The sequence below is a fragment of the Macrobrachium nipponense genome, chromosome 31 (assembly GCF_015104395.2).
Source record: "Macrobrachium nipponense isolate FS-2020 chromosome 31, ASM1510439v2, whole genome shotgun sequence".
NCBI lineage: Eukaryota > Metazoa > Arthropoda > Malacostraca > Decapoda > Palaemonidae > Macrobrachium > Macrobrachium nipponense.
The window spans coordinates 32,545,015-32,560,014 of NC_061093.1; the positions used below are offsets into that span (position 1 = coordinate 32,545,015).

General features: G+C 38.0%; 1 protein-coding gene across 6 annotated transcripts in view; it reads right to left on the reverse strand.

Moving 5' to 3' along the window:
* Positions 1–15,000, reverse strand: part of LOC135206748 (UPF0430 protein CG31712-like) — a 687,024-nt gene that overhangs the window by 91,941 nt on the left and 580,083 nt on the right. Inside the window, exon 1 of one of the 6 annotated variants that reach the window (XM_064238235.1) lies at positions 6,206–6,240. The exons of the other annotated variants lie outside the window; for them this stretch is intronic. The gene's annotated coding sequence lies outside the window, so the exon portion shown is untranslated. Of the gene's footprint in view, positions 1–6,205; positions 6,241–15,000 lie in introns of those variants that run through there. 6 annotated transcript variants of the gene reach the window in all.

The following is a 15,000-nucleotide window of genomic DNA, read 5'->3' on the forward strand; positions in this document are numbered from 1 at the left end:
ACGTTCCAGTACCTGGAAGACTCGAACCCCCTACAGTAGGTACGAATCGACGACTTTCAGTCGAGGCGGTACCCATTCAGCTGTCAAGGGAGCATAGATACACATACATTTATATATATAATTGAACCCTATACATGATTCTATTCATTCTCTACAGAGTAAACAGAGAATTTTTTTTTTTTTTTTTTAATAGCGAGAGCTTTGCTTGAGGCCAATTGGTTATCGCAAAATTGGTTATTGCCAAATAAAATGAATTAAAGTTCATATGTATATACTTGAAAAAATATCGTCTGTTTAGTCTTGTTTCTAGTTAACTGCATTTTATTATAAAAATCATAGTAGGATTTATTCATCATCATCGATTTCTGGGAGCCTTTGCTGCGCTTCAGTCTCACAAGGAACTGAAAAATTGGGCTATGGAAGATCGCAGAAATCGCAACGTGGTACTAAATCAGCCTCATATGTTAATTTTCATTCAGTTCTCGTTATCAGCTTATGTAAGTATCGTAAACATGCACAAATTCCTAATTTTGATTCATACGCATGTTTAAAGAAAGAAGACAAGTCACAAGTGACACGCACACGTGCTCAACTCCAAGAGACTTATACATCCAAAAGAAATATAGGTAGTAGTACATAGTTTCTAGAAGTTTGCTTAGAAGCCCAGCAGAATCTTTCTCTTCGCGTCTACGTGCCTGTGAGCGCGCATCTTAACCGCCGAGACTTTACGAGTTATTTTTTGCACCTGGCGAATCGACCTAAGCCCCGGCGCATATATCGTCGCTTTATTAACCAAGTTGTGGACCGGCCACAAAGGTAATCTGGCATGAGTGGCCTCTTACAATGGAATATAAGCTCCCCCCCTCCCCCCTCTGTCCTCTGACGCTGTAACTGCCCTCCCTCTTGACAGTAATACTAATTGATGGATACCAACCACCCCGAGTGGAGAACGAGCTCCTCCACACTATACATCTCTATGAGGGCGCATCATGTCAAAAGCGCGTCACCGCTCCATCTTGTGTACCCGAGGCTGGTCTCTTCCAGTCTCCCGGTCGAGACCCACGACTATGGACCAGGAGGGTTTCTCTAAGGCCGCCGAATCTGTCTTGCTTTCAAGGGAGGATTATCTTGAGCTTCCTTATTCAACCTGCGAAATCAGACCAATAATTTCGACACGAAGACTTGCCGGTTATCGTCATGAATTTTAAGCATCACGAGAAAGAAGCTCCGTGAAAAGGTGCTGGCTTGACGTAAGCCCGTCTCGGTATTTACATGAAAAGGATGGAACGATGGAAAACGTACGTTACAAAGGGTCCCTTTGATGGAGGTTTGGTTAGACATCCAGGTATAAAAGCTTGGAGTATGCCCAGACAGAGAGAAGCGCATACACAAAATAAGAAAAGAAGAAAAGGATACACATATAAGACCCGTGTGTGTGTGTGGGCTTAATTTATACGACAACGTGTGAAATCCTTTTCCATAAGAAATCAAGGATTAAGGGTCATATGTATGTGTGTCTGGGTAAACTCTTCCGCGTTGCCTTTGGCAGAAACCGTTTTTCGAATCCCAGACCCTCATTCAAGGCTTTCTGGTAAAAACCATCGTCGTTATTCATTCATGAAATGGCTGTTGAAATAAGCGTCAACAAATTAGATACTTTTACCTGTAACCTCTCTCTCTCTCTCTCTCTCTCTCTCTCTCTCTCTCTCTCTCTCTACGTATGTACGTTTCTGTATAAACGCAGCCACTCACACTTGCAACGCACTTTATATATACATATATACATATATAATATATATATATATTATATATATAATATTATATATATATATATATATAATATATATATATATATATAGGGTAGATCATCACAGCAGGCCAAGCAGGCCACCTACCATCAATGCAAGCCACCCTCCGAAAAAGTACATTATAACGCGTCCTGACACCCGAGATGGGCATCAGTCGCGACTTGTTGTTGGTGAGAAACGGAGCTAAAGACCTCTACTCTCCTTTCGAAGTAAGTATTTTCTCCAAAGTTAGAAATTAAGGCCAAATTTTAAGATTTAAACAGAGGGTACTGAAAACGGTCTCAAACGTAGTGCAAATCTCACCAAAACGCGTTCAACATTTTACTTACAACTCGAGGTATTTAGAAGATTGACGCCATCTCGATGTTTACGGAGTAGCTTGTGTCAATAAACTAACCATTTCCTGTTGTTGATTTCTCATCAACAACAAGCCAGGCGTAAACAGCTGTTGGGGTAGAAGATGACGAGAAGCGTGTTGCTCTTGGCTAATTTTAAATAAGTAGTAACACATCAATATTTTACATATTTATGATGATTAATTTGAAAATATTCGTTATTGAAAAAGTAACTCGACTCTGACTCAAATTTAAGTAATTATTTTTCTGAATTAGAACGTTCTTTCAAGTTCTGTATTATGACGTCACGACATCTTGACTTTCGTACCTATTGTAAATAATTGCTATACTCAACTGTCATTGCAGAACAGTTTACCAGTTATTCATGCAGATTGTTATCAGCTATACATGTAATTGTTATAATCGTAATGCGCATATCTTTATTATTTACTTTTTTGGTGGGATATATGAAGATGTTTTACTGCTGGATTATCGCCGTAGTGTGACGCAATCGTTTTCGGTCCACGGGCCTCTTGTCTGTTTTCGCACCATAAGAAATTATGGGGCCGAATTTGCAATGACCAGAAAGTCGTTTAAAAGAGGAAAGTTAGCATTGAGGGGCATATGTTTTGACTGAGAAAAATACAAATTTATTCAATAGCTAGCTTGTAAAAAATACTTGGTTATAAAAACTTGATTGACAACTAAGCAGCATGTCTACTATGGGTTTCAGAGACAGTGCAAGCAGGTTTTTGGGCAATACCTATTTCTGTAACGAACACTCTTAACAGAACGAGATTTTGCTATAGTGCATTACACCCAGTGCCGTAATTTATAAGGGTTATCGTGAATCACTAATCGTAAAGAATAACGACACTTGTCCTTGTACCAAGAGACAAAAACTCCATTATGCAGAAATGGATACGAACACGCGTATAAAGCTCCACCTACCCTCTCCCCAACCCCCCCCCCTCCACCGCCATCCCTTTTCTTCTTCGTTCCTCCGCCTTCCTTTCTCTCTCTCTCTCTCTCTCTGTTGCCATTCGGTATGTGTTGACCCTCCAAACTGGGTATAAGACTACACAAAACGTTGAAATTGGTGAAATTAGGCTATGTATTGGAAGTATATATACATAAATATTAAAGCAATTTTATCATTATCTTGCATTACTATGACAACTAGAATTCATGGCAAACAGTTTATAACCTGTTAAGCGTCACCCACGTAATAATACGTTTACCGCGATCTACTCGGTAGCGCCTTAACGGGATATTACGTTCAAGACTTTGTTTAACTGTGCTTGTCAAGCCGTCAGCCCCGTAATAATACGTTTACTCGTATAGAAAGTGTAGGAACATCATTTGGTAACACTCTCAGCACATGGGAAACTTATTTCCAGCCTGGCAACTCTTTCCTGGTGGTCGCTTATGCTAGAAAACTGCCTGTCCCTGTTGGTTTTCTTTCAATACGCTTCGGGCGTTTATCGAGACAAATTGGATTTCGCGTCTTTCACAATGAATGTCCCAAAGAGGAGGAGGCATATTTCTTTAGGTGAGATCAATCAAATACTAGATGAGGAGTGTGATATTGATAACCTATTTGATGATGAGAGCTCTAGTTCTGAATCCTCCAGTGATGATACAAACTTTTCTTCCAATTGCGGGAGTGAAGATGACTTTTCTTTGCCGAGTGACTGGACTCCGAGAGAGAGAGAGAGAGAGAGAGAGAGAGAGAGAGAGAATTTCCTACAGTTAATTACAGTATGAATAACAAGCATAAAAATCAATATTAACTTTGAAAACTATCATCAGTGCTATGATCGCTGATTACAAAAAAAGCGTGACGGTACGTTAGCAGCGAGCTCATCAGGGGCGGACGCTTAACAGGATAATGGAACGGCGTATGTGTGAAGCCTCCACTAATGTGGCAACGATGATTTTGCCATTCTTAGCATGCAAACATTAAAGGTTACATTTATTTCTGGCATACGATTATTTAAGAAATTCAAAATACTAATAAAGACTGAAAATCAATGAAAAGTGCTAGCAAAACAAAAAAGCAAAAAAAAAAAAAAACGTAGTCGTTCCTCTATGCACTTTTTCCGTATTCGTTTCCTCTATGGTTTTCGGCAGCCAGATGTACGAAAACGTTAGAAACATTTGATTTTATCTACGTTAGAAATATCTGTAATTTTTCGGGGTAATTTGGTTGCAAAAAAGGGATAATATACATGAATTAAATCAAAATTTTTAAATAACAATGTAAATTTAAACTAAATAACGAGTAAAGTAAACAGTTTAGGGAATAAAACTTTGCAGTTTCGTCGTCTGTCGTCGTCTGTCGTCGTCTGCTGTTTGTAATTGTGTTTATGGCGCGCGCGCTTAGAAACCAGGAACAGCAACGGGTTTAAAGTGCAATGTGGAGTGAACTGAGACCAAAATGTGTATAATAACAATCAAATAAGCACTGTGGAGTTTCAGTTGTGATGGCAGTAAGGATAAAAACCGCCGATTACAAGGTAAGAATGAATTCAGTTCCAACCATAACCCCGGGAATAACAAGTTTCATACTTTCACTAATATAGGCAACAAAATGTTGTTTTATTGTGCTGATTACAACTGCAATCTGAGTAAGATCAATAAACGTTACACATACGCTAACATTGTTCAAATGAGTGCTGGGAAGGCTGGGGAAAGATGGTGGCCGTCACTGATGAGAACCGTCCATGAAAAACGTAGCCGCCATATTGGATTTCAAAACTGCCTTGAAAACATATTTTACGAAGAGCTCACATGCTTATTTTAGTTCGTATGGGGCTTTCATATATCACAATATGTTGACGAAACTTCAGTCTTTTAAATGGTATGCTTAGAGTTGCAATTGTATTCATGTTTCACCAATTAAATATCGAGTGAATAAGACCCGTCTACCGTGATGAGGGTTGGCCTGTTGTGATGTTTCCCCCTATATATATATATATATATGTGTGTGTGTGTGTGTGTGTGTGTGTACGAATGTGCGCGGTAGTATGCTTACCTTGATAACAAGACATCTTCGAATTCCGGGAAATGTGAAGGGGGTGGAGTGATAAGGTGACATTCCGTTGAAACACACTGACTGCCCCATTGTTGATTTCGATAATAGTAACTTATGGTTTACGTAGGTTTGCCAGCAAAAAAAAAAAAAAAATCCTTGACTCTGCTTCAGGTATTTGATAACTTTAGCAGGTTGAATTTCGCTATGAAGTTTTTTTCATAACAGACAATCTTATAAAATATTGTAATCATACGCCTGATAACATTATTTATTCTGTGAAGAAGATAAGTTTGACATAATCTGCCTACAGGTGTGTGTGTGACTGACAACGAGACCCGGAAGGGTGACACGCGGGCCTACCTACCCCTAGGGGGACTTGGGGGGTGGAAAGGGGGGGTGGTAGAGGCCCTCCCTGACTCATGTTCAAGTGGCACCAGCTCGCCTCATCGGTGTGGTGCGAGTCCAGAGTCCAGAGCTCGAGCCCAAGCAGGAAGGAAGCGGGTGGTACCTCCTTCCTGAAATAGCTGTAGTGCCTCTGTTAACCTAGACACCTGACTGGTGTTGGAACTTTACATGTGGGGGACATGAAGATTGGTACCTCCTAGAGAGCCATCCCTCGTATGTATATGTATGTATATGTGTGTGTGTATATATATATATATATATATATATATATATTATATATATATATACTATATATACATATAGTATGCTATATAGTTTATGTGTGTAACGTATAGCTATATATATATATATATATATATTATATGTATGTAGGTATACACACACACACACACACACACACACACACATATATATATATACATACATACTATATATATATATATATATATATATATATATATATATATATATATATATATATATAGTCTGCGTGTATGTTTGTAATCAAATATCTGTACAAGCAAGCGCGACGTCATGAATCAGATAAAAAAGGTAACTACACAACTACACACCCCTACAATCTGTTAATCGTATTAGAACAAGAAGCGTTGTGTACTTACTGCGCGGCAGCACTTTGGACTAAGTCGAGTATGGCGACCTTCAGACCTCAGTTGGTCACTCAAGAGAACAAACGAAATAAACTCGCGAAGGGAGTCACCTGCAGTATTTATAACATTCCTACTTATCAATGCATTTAGTGTAAGAGGTTCGAGATCTTATCTCATCATCGAAAGATTAAATAACGAGGAGCAACAGATCAACTCAATGAAAACTCGTCAGTTCCGCTGTGGGTCTGTTCAAGTAAGTCATTCAGTCTCGGCTTCGTAGATAACTCATAAGTAATGTTCTCAGGCAAGCAATGCCAACAAGATAATGAAGATATGCTCAAGTACATGAGCACCTAACATGCTATACTTACTGGAGAAGGGAAAATCTGCAGAAACAGTCATTGTAAGGATTTCTTTCATATTCAAGAATTCGGTGTAGTGTGATACACCAACACTATGCAAATGACCATGCCATTATTTTACAGGCATTTAACTTATTTTTTCAGAATCATGTTTAAGACGTAGGAAGACCGGGAGGAGAAATTTTTATTATGTTCTGCTGTGAAAGGACTGAAAATTAAGAACAAAATTGCTCGTCACCTTACTAGATTGTGTGGCATATATATGGAAAACGACTCATTTTGCTTCGCACTCCTGAAGTGGATTACAAAATCAGATAATATTTGTTTTTTGGGGGACGATTGCGGGAGGGGCAAGTTCGGACGTGGATCGAAATCAGGGAAAGCATAACATATAAACAGTTGTTATGAATGCTTTCATAAAAAAAAAAAAAAAAATAGGTAGCAAACATAATGAAGGGAAATAGTGCCGCAACAATGCATAAGTAAATAAATAAATAAATAAATAAATTAAAAAATAAATAAATAAATACAAACCAATAAACATTAAAAGAGGATACATTGCTTTTACCTACGCTACGTTAAAATCTGAGGCTTTCTCACTGAAATTTTAGCGGAAAATGCGGAAATATAAAAATAAACGATAAAATCTGTATATTAAACGCTTACTAAATGTTATTCCCAACTGACATATTATTAGCTTTCAACTTTAAACCTCGAGAGTACCGGTGATAAGATTTGCGGACGTTAAAGTACCCACATATAAGGAAGTCGATACCTAAAATTGGTGACAAAGCATAAAAATAATTACAACCTGAAATTTCGCTTTGCTTGTAACACGTCATTCATAATATTCTTTCAGTGCAACATTTCTTGAACCAAGAAAATAAGAGAGATTATTATTATAAGCATTAAACCATGCAGACTTATTAAGTTACAAAAAAAATTACAAACTATGCCAGTGAGTTATGTAACAGGAACAACAGAATATACAGAACAGTATGGCTGAACTTAGCATAAGGGGACAAAAATAATGAAAAAAAAGAAAAATAAAAGAAAAAGCAATTTTCACCCAGACGGTTGTCGTGGATGCTCTTGTCAGCACCGCTAAGTGAGAAAACCAGATGGAAGGCCTGAAGAGTAGCTGTGGCCCATCATGACGCGTCAGAAATCGAGGCGACGTCAGAAGGATAAACGTCTACAACACCACCAACGCCGCTCCAGCTGTCAATACCGAAGAGGGAACGATGAGCTCACAAACATAAACACCAGACGTGCTGCTGACATTTGCGGAAATTCCTCGCGGAATCCTCTCCCTCTAAAAACGAAGCAGAAGGGCCTTTTAAAAGGACCTCGCGTCTCGTGATGAAAATCACGCGGCGACAGTTTACCACGAAAGGTCTCCCGGGACTGTCCTGTCCCTCCCCCTCCTGGCAAAAGCAACACCTGTTGGGTGGGTCCGAAGCGAGTGGTACCGGTACCAGATGCCATTACTTCCGTCAAGCCACAAAAGGGGCATTTCTTCGGACATTCCCAGGTGTCCGGTAAAACATTCCATCACCTGGCGGAGGAAGAGGACCCACCTTAGTCGTCAGGTGCGCCTGAGGTAAGGGCTCCATACCTCGGGATCCAGTCCTCCGCCCCAGGATCCCTATCCTTTGATCCTCCCATAGCCATTTATGGGCGGGCAACAAACATCGGGAAAATTCTCCAAATATAAGTTTGACATCTGGCTTGACAAAATCCATCTTCGTCCGTATTAGAAAAAATAAACAAATTTATAAATAAAAAGTATCCAATGAAAATAAAGCCACAATTTTGGTGGAAAAACTGAAGACTAATTTGAATTCCACAATCAAATTATTCTGTTAGTTTCCCCATTTTACTGTCAAAGACTGAAATACAAGCAAAATCCTGAAAAGTTGATTGATTTATTGACAAAAAACTGAGGTGAAAATCATATTAAATAAACATAACAAATAAAAGAACTTTATCTAAAAGGGCGGAAGGCAGCACGATATACCTTCATGTTGCTTCAATAACCATGGCTGTATCAACCGTACAATCTTCATAATGTACCTAAGGCAATAAATACAAAACAGAGCATGTAATTCAAAGTCTGATTTTATTTACATTATCTAGAGATTTTAACTTTACTGTGTAAAGCGTCTGTATAATAACATCGTAGGGTTTTACTAAGATCAAAATCTATCTTAAATTTTAAATGAAAATTGTTTGAAGTCTATTTTGATTGTGGGGCAGTGACAAACGGATTATGGTATATCACATGTAATAAATAAATGAATTAATTAATGAATAAATAAATAAATAAATAAATAAATAAATAAATAAAAATAAATAAACTACTTCATTAATAATTTAATAAAGCATATGCACACACTCACACTTAAATGAACAGGGAACCTTCTGGACATGAGCATATGAATTTGGACAGCAATAAGAACTTTCGAATTAAAAAAATAACTATATGATATACCTACAATACGGCATTAACAGTTAAGGTGTCAGAAAAGTTTCAAGTAAACTTACATATATATACATAGATTTTTCACTTAAAAAAATAAAAGACTGAAACATTCTTTTCCCTACACGTATCTCGATAAAAAAAAAAAAAACGTCAAACAGTGAAATTTAGGAAAACTGACTATGAAAGCAGCCTGTTAACAAAACTAAATACAAAATCACGCCCATAAATCAAGAAAAGTCTGGTTAACGAATGACTCGACCACTGAGATAAGGCAAAGAATGACTAAGGAGTTCTATAAGATTGGCTACAAAAAACTTCCCATAAACAATCCTTAAAGAGACACAGGGAAGTTGGCGCTACTTCTAAATGGCGGTCAGAAAATTGGGGCTATTTATAAAAGGCACCGAGGAAAAGATTCGTTTTAATTCTAAAATATTAATTCTAAAAGACGCATCATCGAAAACGAGGGATGCTCCTGAAAGACGTTGGAAACATTGGGATAATAAATTATAGAAGACCCAATCCTAAGAAAACATGGAGTATTTTTAAAAGACGATGAGAAATGTTGGGGATATTTCTGAAAATAACTGAGAAAATTGAAAATACCTCTAAATCACGCTGAGAAAATCTTGGGCTACTTATAAAGGAAGCAGAGAAGATCTGGGGCTACTTACAAAGGAAGCTGAGAAAATTTGGGGCTACTTACAAAGGAAGCTGAGAAAATTTGGGGCTACTTACAAAGGAAGCTGAGAAAATTTGGGAACACTTACAAAGGAAGCTGAAATAATTTTGGGGTACCTACACAGGACGCTAAGAAAATTTGGGGCCACTTACAAAGAAAGCTGAGAAAATTTGGGGCTACTTACAAAGGAAGCTGAGAAAATTTGGGGATACTTACAAAGGAAGCTGAGAAAATTTGGGGCTACTTACAAAGGAAGCTGAGAAAATTTGGGGCTACTTACAAAGGAAGCTGAGAAAATCTGGGGCTACTTACAAAGGAAGCTGAGAAAATTTGGGGCTACTTACAAAGGAAGCTGAAATAATTTTGGGGGTACTTACACAGGAAGCTGAGAAAATTTGGGGATACTTAACAAAGGAAGCTGAGAAAATTTGGGGATACTTACACAGGAAGCTGAGAAAATTTGGGGATACTTAAACAGGAAGCTGAGAAAATTTGGGGCTACTTTAGACGCTGCGAAAAACTGAAGCTACTTCTGGTGGAATGGAAAGTATTTTAATTATTATCTCGTTGGGAAGCAAAACACTATAGCATCAAGGAACCTCCATTGGGTCACTTGGTCATTCCGCAGTTACACTGGATGCAAACGAGGTCTTCCTAAACTACGTCTTCTTTACCTTTCTATTGATTCTAATGACAATGAAGGATCGTTCTCGGATGGAACTTCGTATGAGTTACAGCAATAAACATGAAAATATAGACATTAAAGTAAAAAATAATACATATGATTGCATACCTTGTGTTAACTTTGACCTCAACTTCAGATTCAAAAGACCTTTATCTATAAACACACACAAACACGCACAAAATAACAAAACACTTCAAAGGCCAAGATTAAAATGCGTCATGGAAACTGAGAGGAGAAAGTCGAGGCTATATTCTGATGAAAAAAGTAAATATTACAAGAATTTGTAATCCACCACATTCTACCGGAGAGGACCCTTACATTTATATAAAAAGAGACGGAATATATGCGTGCCTGTGAGTGTGTACACACTCACAGGCGCGAGTATGCGCACTTAGGTGTGTATGTAAGAGAAAGAGGTGTCTAAAATCCTCATAAATTATGCCTCCTTTGATATTTCTCAGAAATATCACCAAGCCAGTCCCCGACCACCCAAGGTGGCAGATGAGTCCTCAGCCCCTACTCGCTGGTTAACACTTTAACTCGTATTCAAAGAATGATGGCGTTATCTGCCCCACAACTAACAGTATATTGTCAGCCCTTCATTATCGTTTCAGCTTACAAAGCAGTTTTCGCCGATTTCGTACGTCGTCTGTTTATTCATGATTGCACGGTATTTTTATTCGCAGCTGAGAGAGAGAAAGTTCGAGATAAACATTTTATATCAGGGAGAAGAAACGAGGCTTCCCGACGACAAAATTTAACCCTACATTAGTTGAGATTAAGGTTATTTACGGACTATTTAAAAGAGAAAATATTGCTAAATGTTAACGTAAAAATGCCTTTCACCGTGATGTCGCGAATCAGGAAACGATAAATATAATATAATAAAAGATTATATTTATCTTAAAGTACCAGGATATACATGTTAAAGGATATCTATGTTAATATAAAGAGCTGATAGTTCAGGCTTCATCACCCCCCTTTTAGTGTTTGATTTATATACACACTCACACACACACACACACACACACACACACACATATATATATATATATATATATATATATATATATATATATATATTAATTTTTCTAAAATAACTTTCCTTTTTCTGCATCATCCCGTGCATGTATTTGATAATCAAGAATCTCTCTCTCTCTCTCTCTCTCTCTCTCTCTCTCTCTCTCTCTCTCTATCTCTCTTCTCTCTCTCTCTCTCTCTCTCTCTCTCTCTCATAACAGCAATTAATTCATTTCCTTTGACACAGACCGAAGGCATCCATTGTGGTGTTACCATAAACTCGGTTCTTAGAGCAAAGATATGCAATATAGTCCTTTTCAGGAAGGAAGTCGTCTTACCACATTCTTAGTCCTGCTACTTTATTTTTGTTGTCATATTGTGAGTGATGAAAGACAAACGCTATGAGATACCTCTATATCATTGACTGTTTGGTATGTGTCTCTGGGTGACAGTTGCAAAAAACGGTAAAGAGAATTTTGGGCAAGAGAGTGTAATGGAAATTAGTGAAAGTGAACACGCGCATGTACACCACACATGCATGTACATGTACACATTTTATATACATATATATACTATATATATTGTATTATGAATATAAACATATATAACTATATATATATATATATATATATATATATATATATATATATATATATATATACAAACGTAAATTTTATATAGATATATATATATATATATATATATATATATATATATATATATTATATACGTATATATATATATATATATATATATATATATAATATATATATATATAAAATATATATATATATATATATATATATATAATTATATATATATATATATATATATATTACTTTATGGAGGTGAACTAAGATATGTGACGCAAGAAAGAAATGTAAACTTTTGTGACTTATTTTACGGAGTATATGTGGAGTATGAAAGTGTTTTGAGTTGAACAGTTTACGGAGTGAGAATGGATGACGAGAAGTTGATGAATTTATATACACACACACATGTGCAAAACTATCTTATGGTCTAAGAATTTCTCCTTTTATTTGAGTGACAAGCTAAATTTCATATATCAGTCATTCACTTTCATGGGATGCTTATAAAGGGCAAGAAGAGCCCGTGCTAGCACAAGGTAAGCACATGTTAATGAAAACGACAAAGTCAATCCAATAAGTCCTGTGTTGTCCTGAGATCCTTCAGGATCTCACGCTGCTTCCATGCTTTTAAGCGTATTCACCTGGTCATTCACCTTTCGCTTCCCCAGAAGATAAGTTGTTGACGCTAAAAGGGTTCGAGAACATGTTTTACTTCCGCCTAAAAGAAGCCCCTTACCTTGTTTGATCTGCTTAGAGGTGCGTTGCTCAAGGCTTGCGTGCACGCCCTCACATACGAAGCCTTAACCAAAAGACGTGGAAAGGTACGGAGGTGAAGATGGGGGAAAACGAGACTCCAGAAAAAAGTTAAGTATATTTTAGCTTTACCAAACCACTGAGCTGATTAACAGCTCTCCCAGAGCTGGCTCGAATGATTAGATATTTTTACGTGGCTAATGAACAATTGGTTACTTAGCAACAGGACCTACAGGTTATTGTGGGATACCAACCACATTATATCGAGAAATGAATTTCTAATCACCAGACATAAATTCCTCTGATTCAACGTTGGCAGAGTGGGGAATTGAACTCCCGACTACTGCATTAGGCAAGCACATTATCCACTCGTCCAACAAGGAACTACAAAACTCTAGAAAGTGTGGAAAGGCATAAGGATGGTGAAAGATGGCAAGACGTACAAGAACTATTTATCATTCTACAATATGTGCTGAAGTATGAATAAACAAACCTATACAGGAGTCAAAATGCAAAGTTAAGCAACAAAAAAGGGAGTGTTGGGTAACGTAATGAAAACCCTCCTGGGAGAACTAAATTTTTTAAAGTCAGTCCGAGGTGCAATATTATTTCGTATGAGACTTTAACAGCATGTCGTTCCCGCATGCGCATTCGGAATCAGGGGCTACTTCAAATACCTCTCAGTTACCGTGCAGCACAGTACGGGCCTAAGAAATTAATAGTCTCTGGGAGTGTGACTTTTAGCAATATATTTAAAACGCTGACGACAGATGAATGTATAATACATGAGACTCAGCGCCGGCGATAAAATAAAACCGGTTTGGCTGAGACAATAAAAAAACACAAGACAATGAAAAAATAAGAAATGGGAACAACGGCGTCTCCAGACAAAAATATCCAGTTCATACAATTAGGCAGCGTATCTTAGAGAATTTGGCCCCCGGTGTAGGCGTACACAGATGGCTATGAAGTCGTCAAGTTAAGCATCTATGTATAATGATTTATGGACTCGGAGAAGGGCCATCAAGTAGCATTCTGAACCCTTGGTTTTGCATACACAAAAAAAAAAAAGGGGGGGGGGGCGCTCTCCCCAAAGCCCGATCTTAATGTGCCACGAAATTTCGTAAGGACGCTTTCTAATGACCGTCAGAGATATATGAGGCCACTTAGCGTGGCTATTTGAATAACAGAAACCCCTTAAAAAGTACATATGGGGCCAGTGTACCTGTCATCACTACGACCCTATAATTACTTACTTAAAAGGAGGAAAAGAATGACTTTCGAGGGAATGACTCCACGCCGTAGGGTGGAACCATCGACACTCAATTGGTTAATTACTACTGTTTGTCAAACGACATGCTTCAAAAACGGCTCTAAAGTATCGGACCCTTATTGGATAATAATGCTCTGTTTAATGCTCTGTTCTCTGGTACTAAAGAGGGAGGTGTTTCAAATGCTCCTCTTAGATGGATAGATTACAACCACAGCCAGGGTCTCTCTCTCTCTCTCTCTCTGCAGCTTCCAGTTACCTCTGTACCTCTCTTCCATCTGCATCTACCTGAAGTAACGCAGAAGCCGAAATTGTTTATAATGCGCGTATGACTGGGAGGGAAATGGGCACCAGCCTTTCCTTTCCCTCTAAAACACAAAACGCAGGAAAGGATGCAGAAGAAAATGAAGGGTTATGGATCACACATGAAATTCACGGCGACCGTGTCTTGTACCCTGTCCTTCGTAAATATTCTCCCCCCTCTCTCTCTCTCTTTCTCTTCAGGCTACCTCCTAGCGAGGGTGTTTCTCATTGCAAATGGCAAGCGACGTTCAACAGACCATAAACTACAGTTCAAACGAAGGCCGGGTGCCCACCTCCTACTCAGTATTCAAACATCATAATCAATTGTCATTTGAATTGCTTGGGCGCTTTCGTATAGCATTGTTGTTATGGTCCGAAGGACATGGTCCACCGTATGACGTCACTGATATGGAACTTGTAATGAATTTAAAACGGAGGTATATAAGTTCTTCAGCTACCGTTCACCTTAGAGCGCCAGGGTTTTCATTACTGGGGTTTTATACATGTATTTGTTAGTCTTAGATTTTATCCTCACCGACCACTGGAGTTACGTTCTTTATTTATCTCCCTCTGATGATGAGGATTTTTTAGCGAACTGTAGGCGTTACTACACAGCTGCTACCCATCCAAGTATAATGTCTTTTGACTGTTCTATGT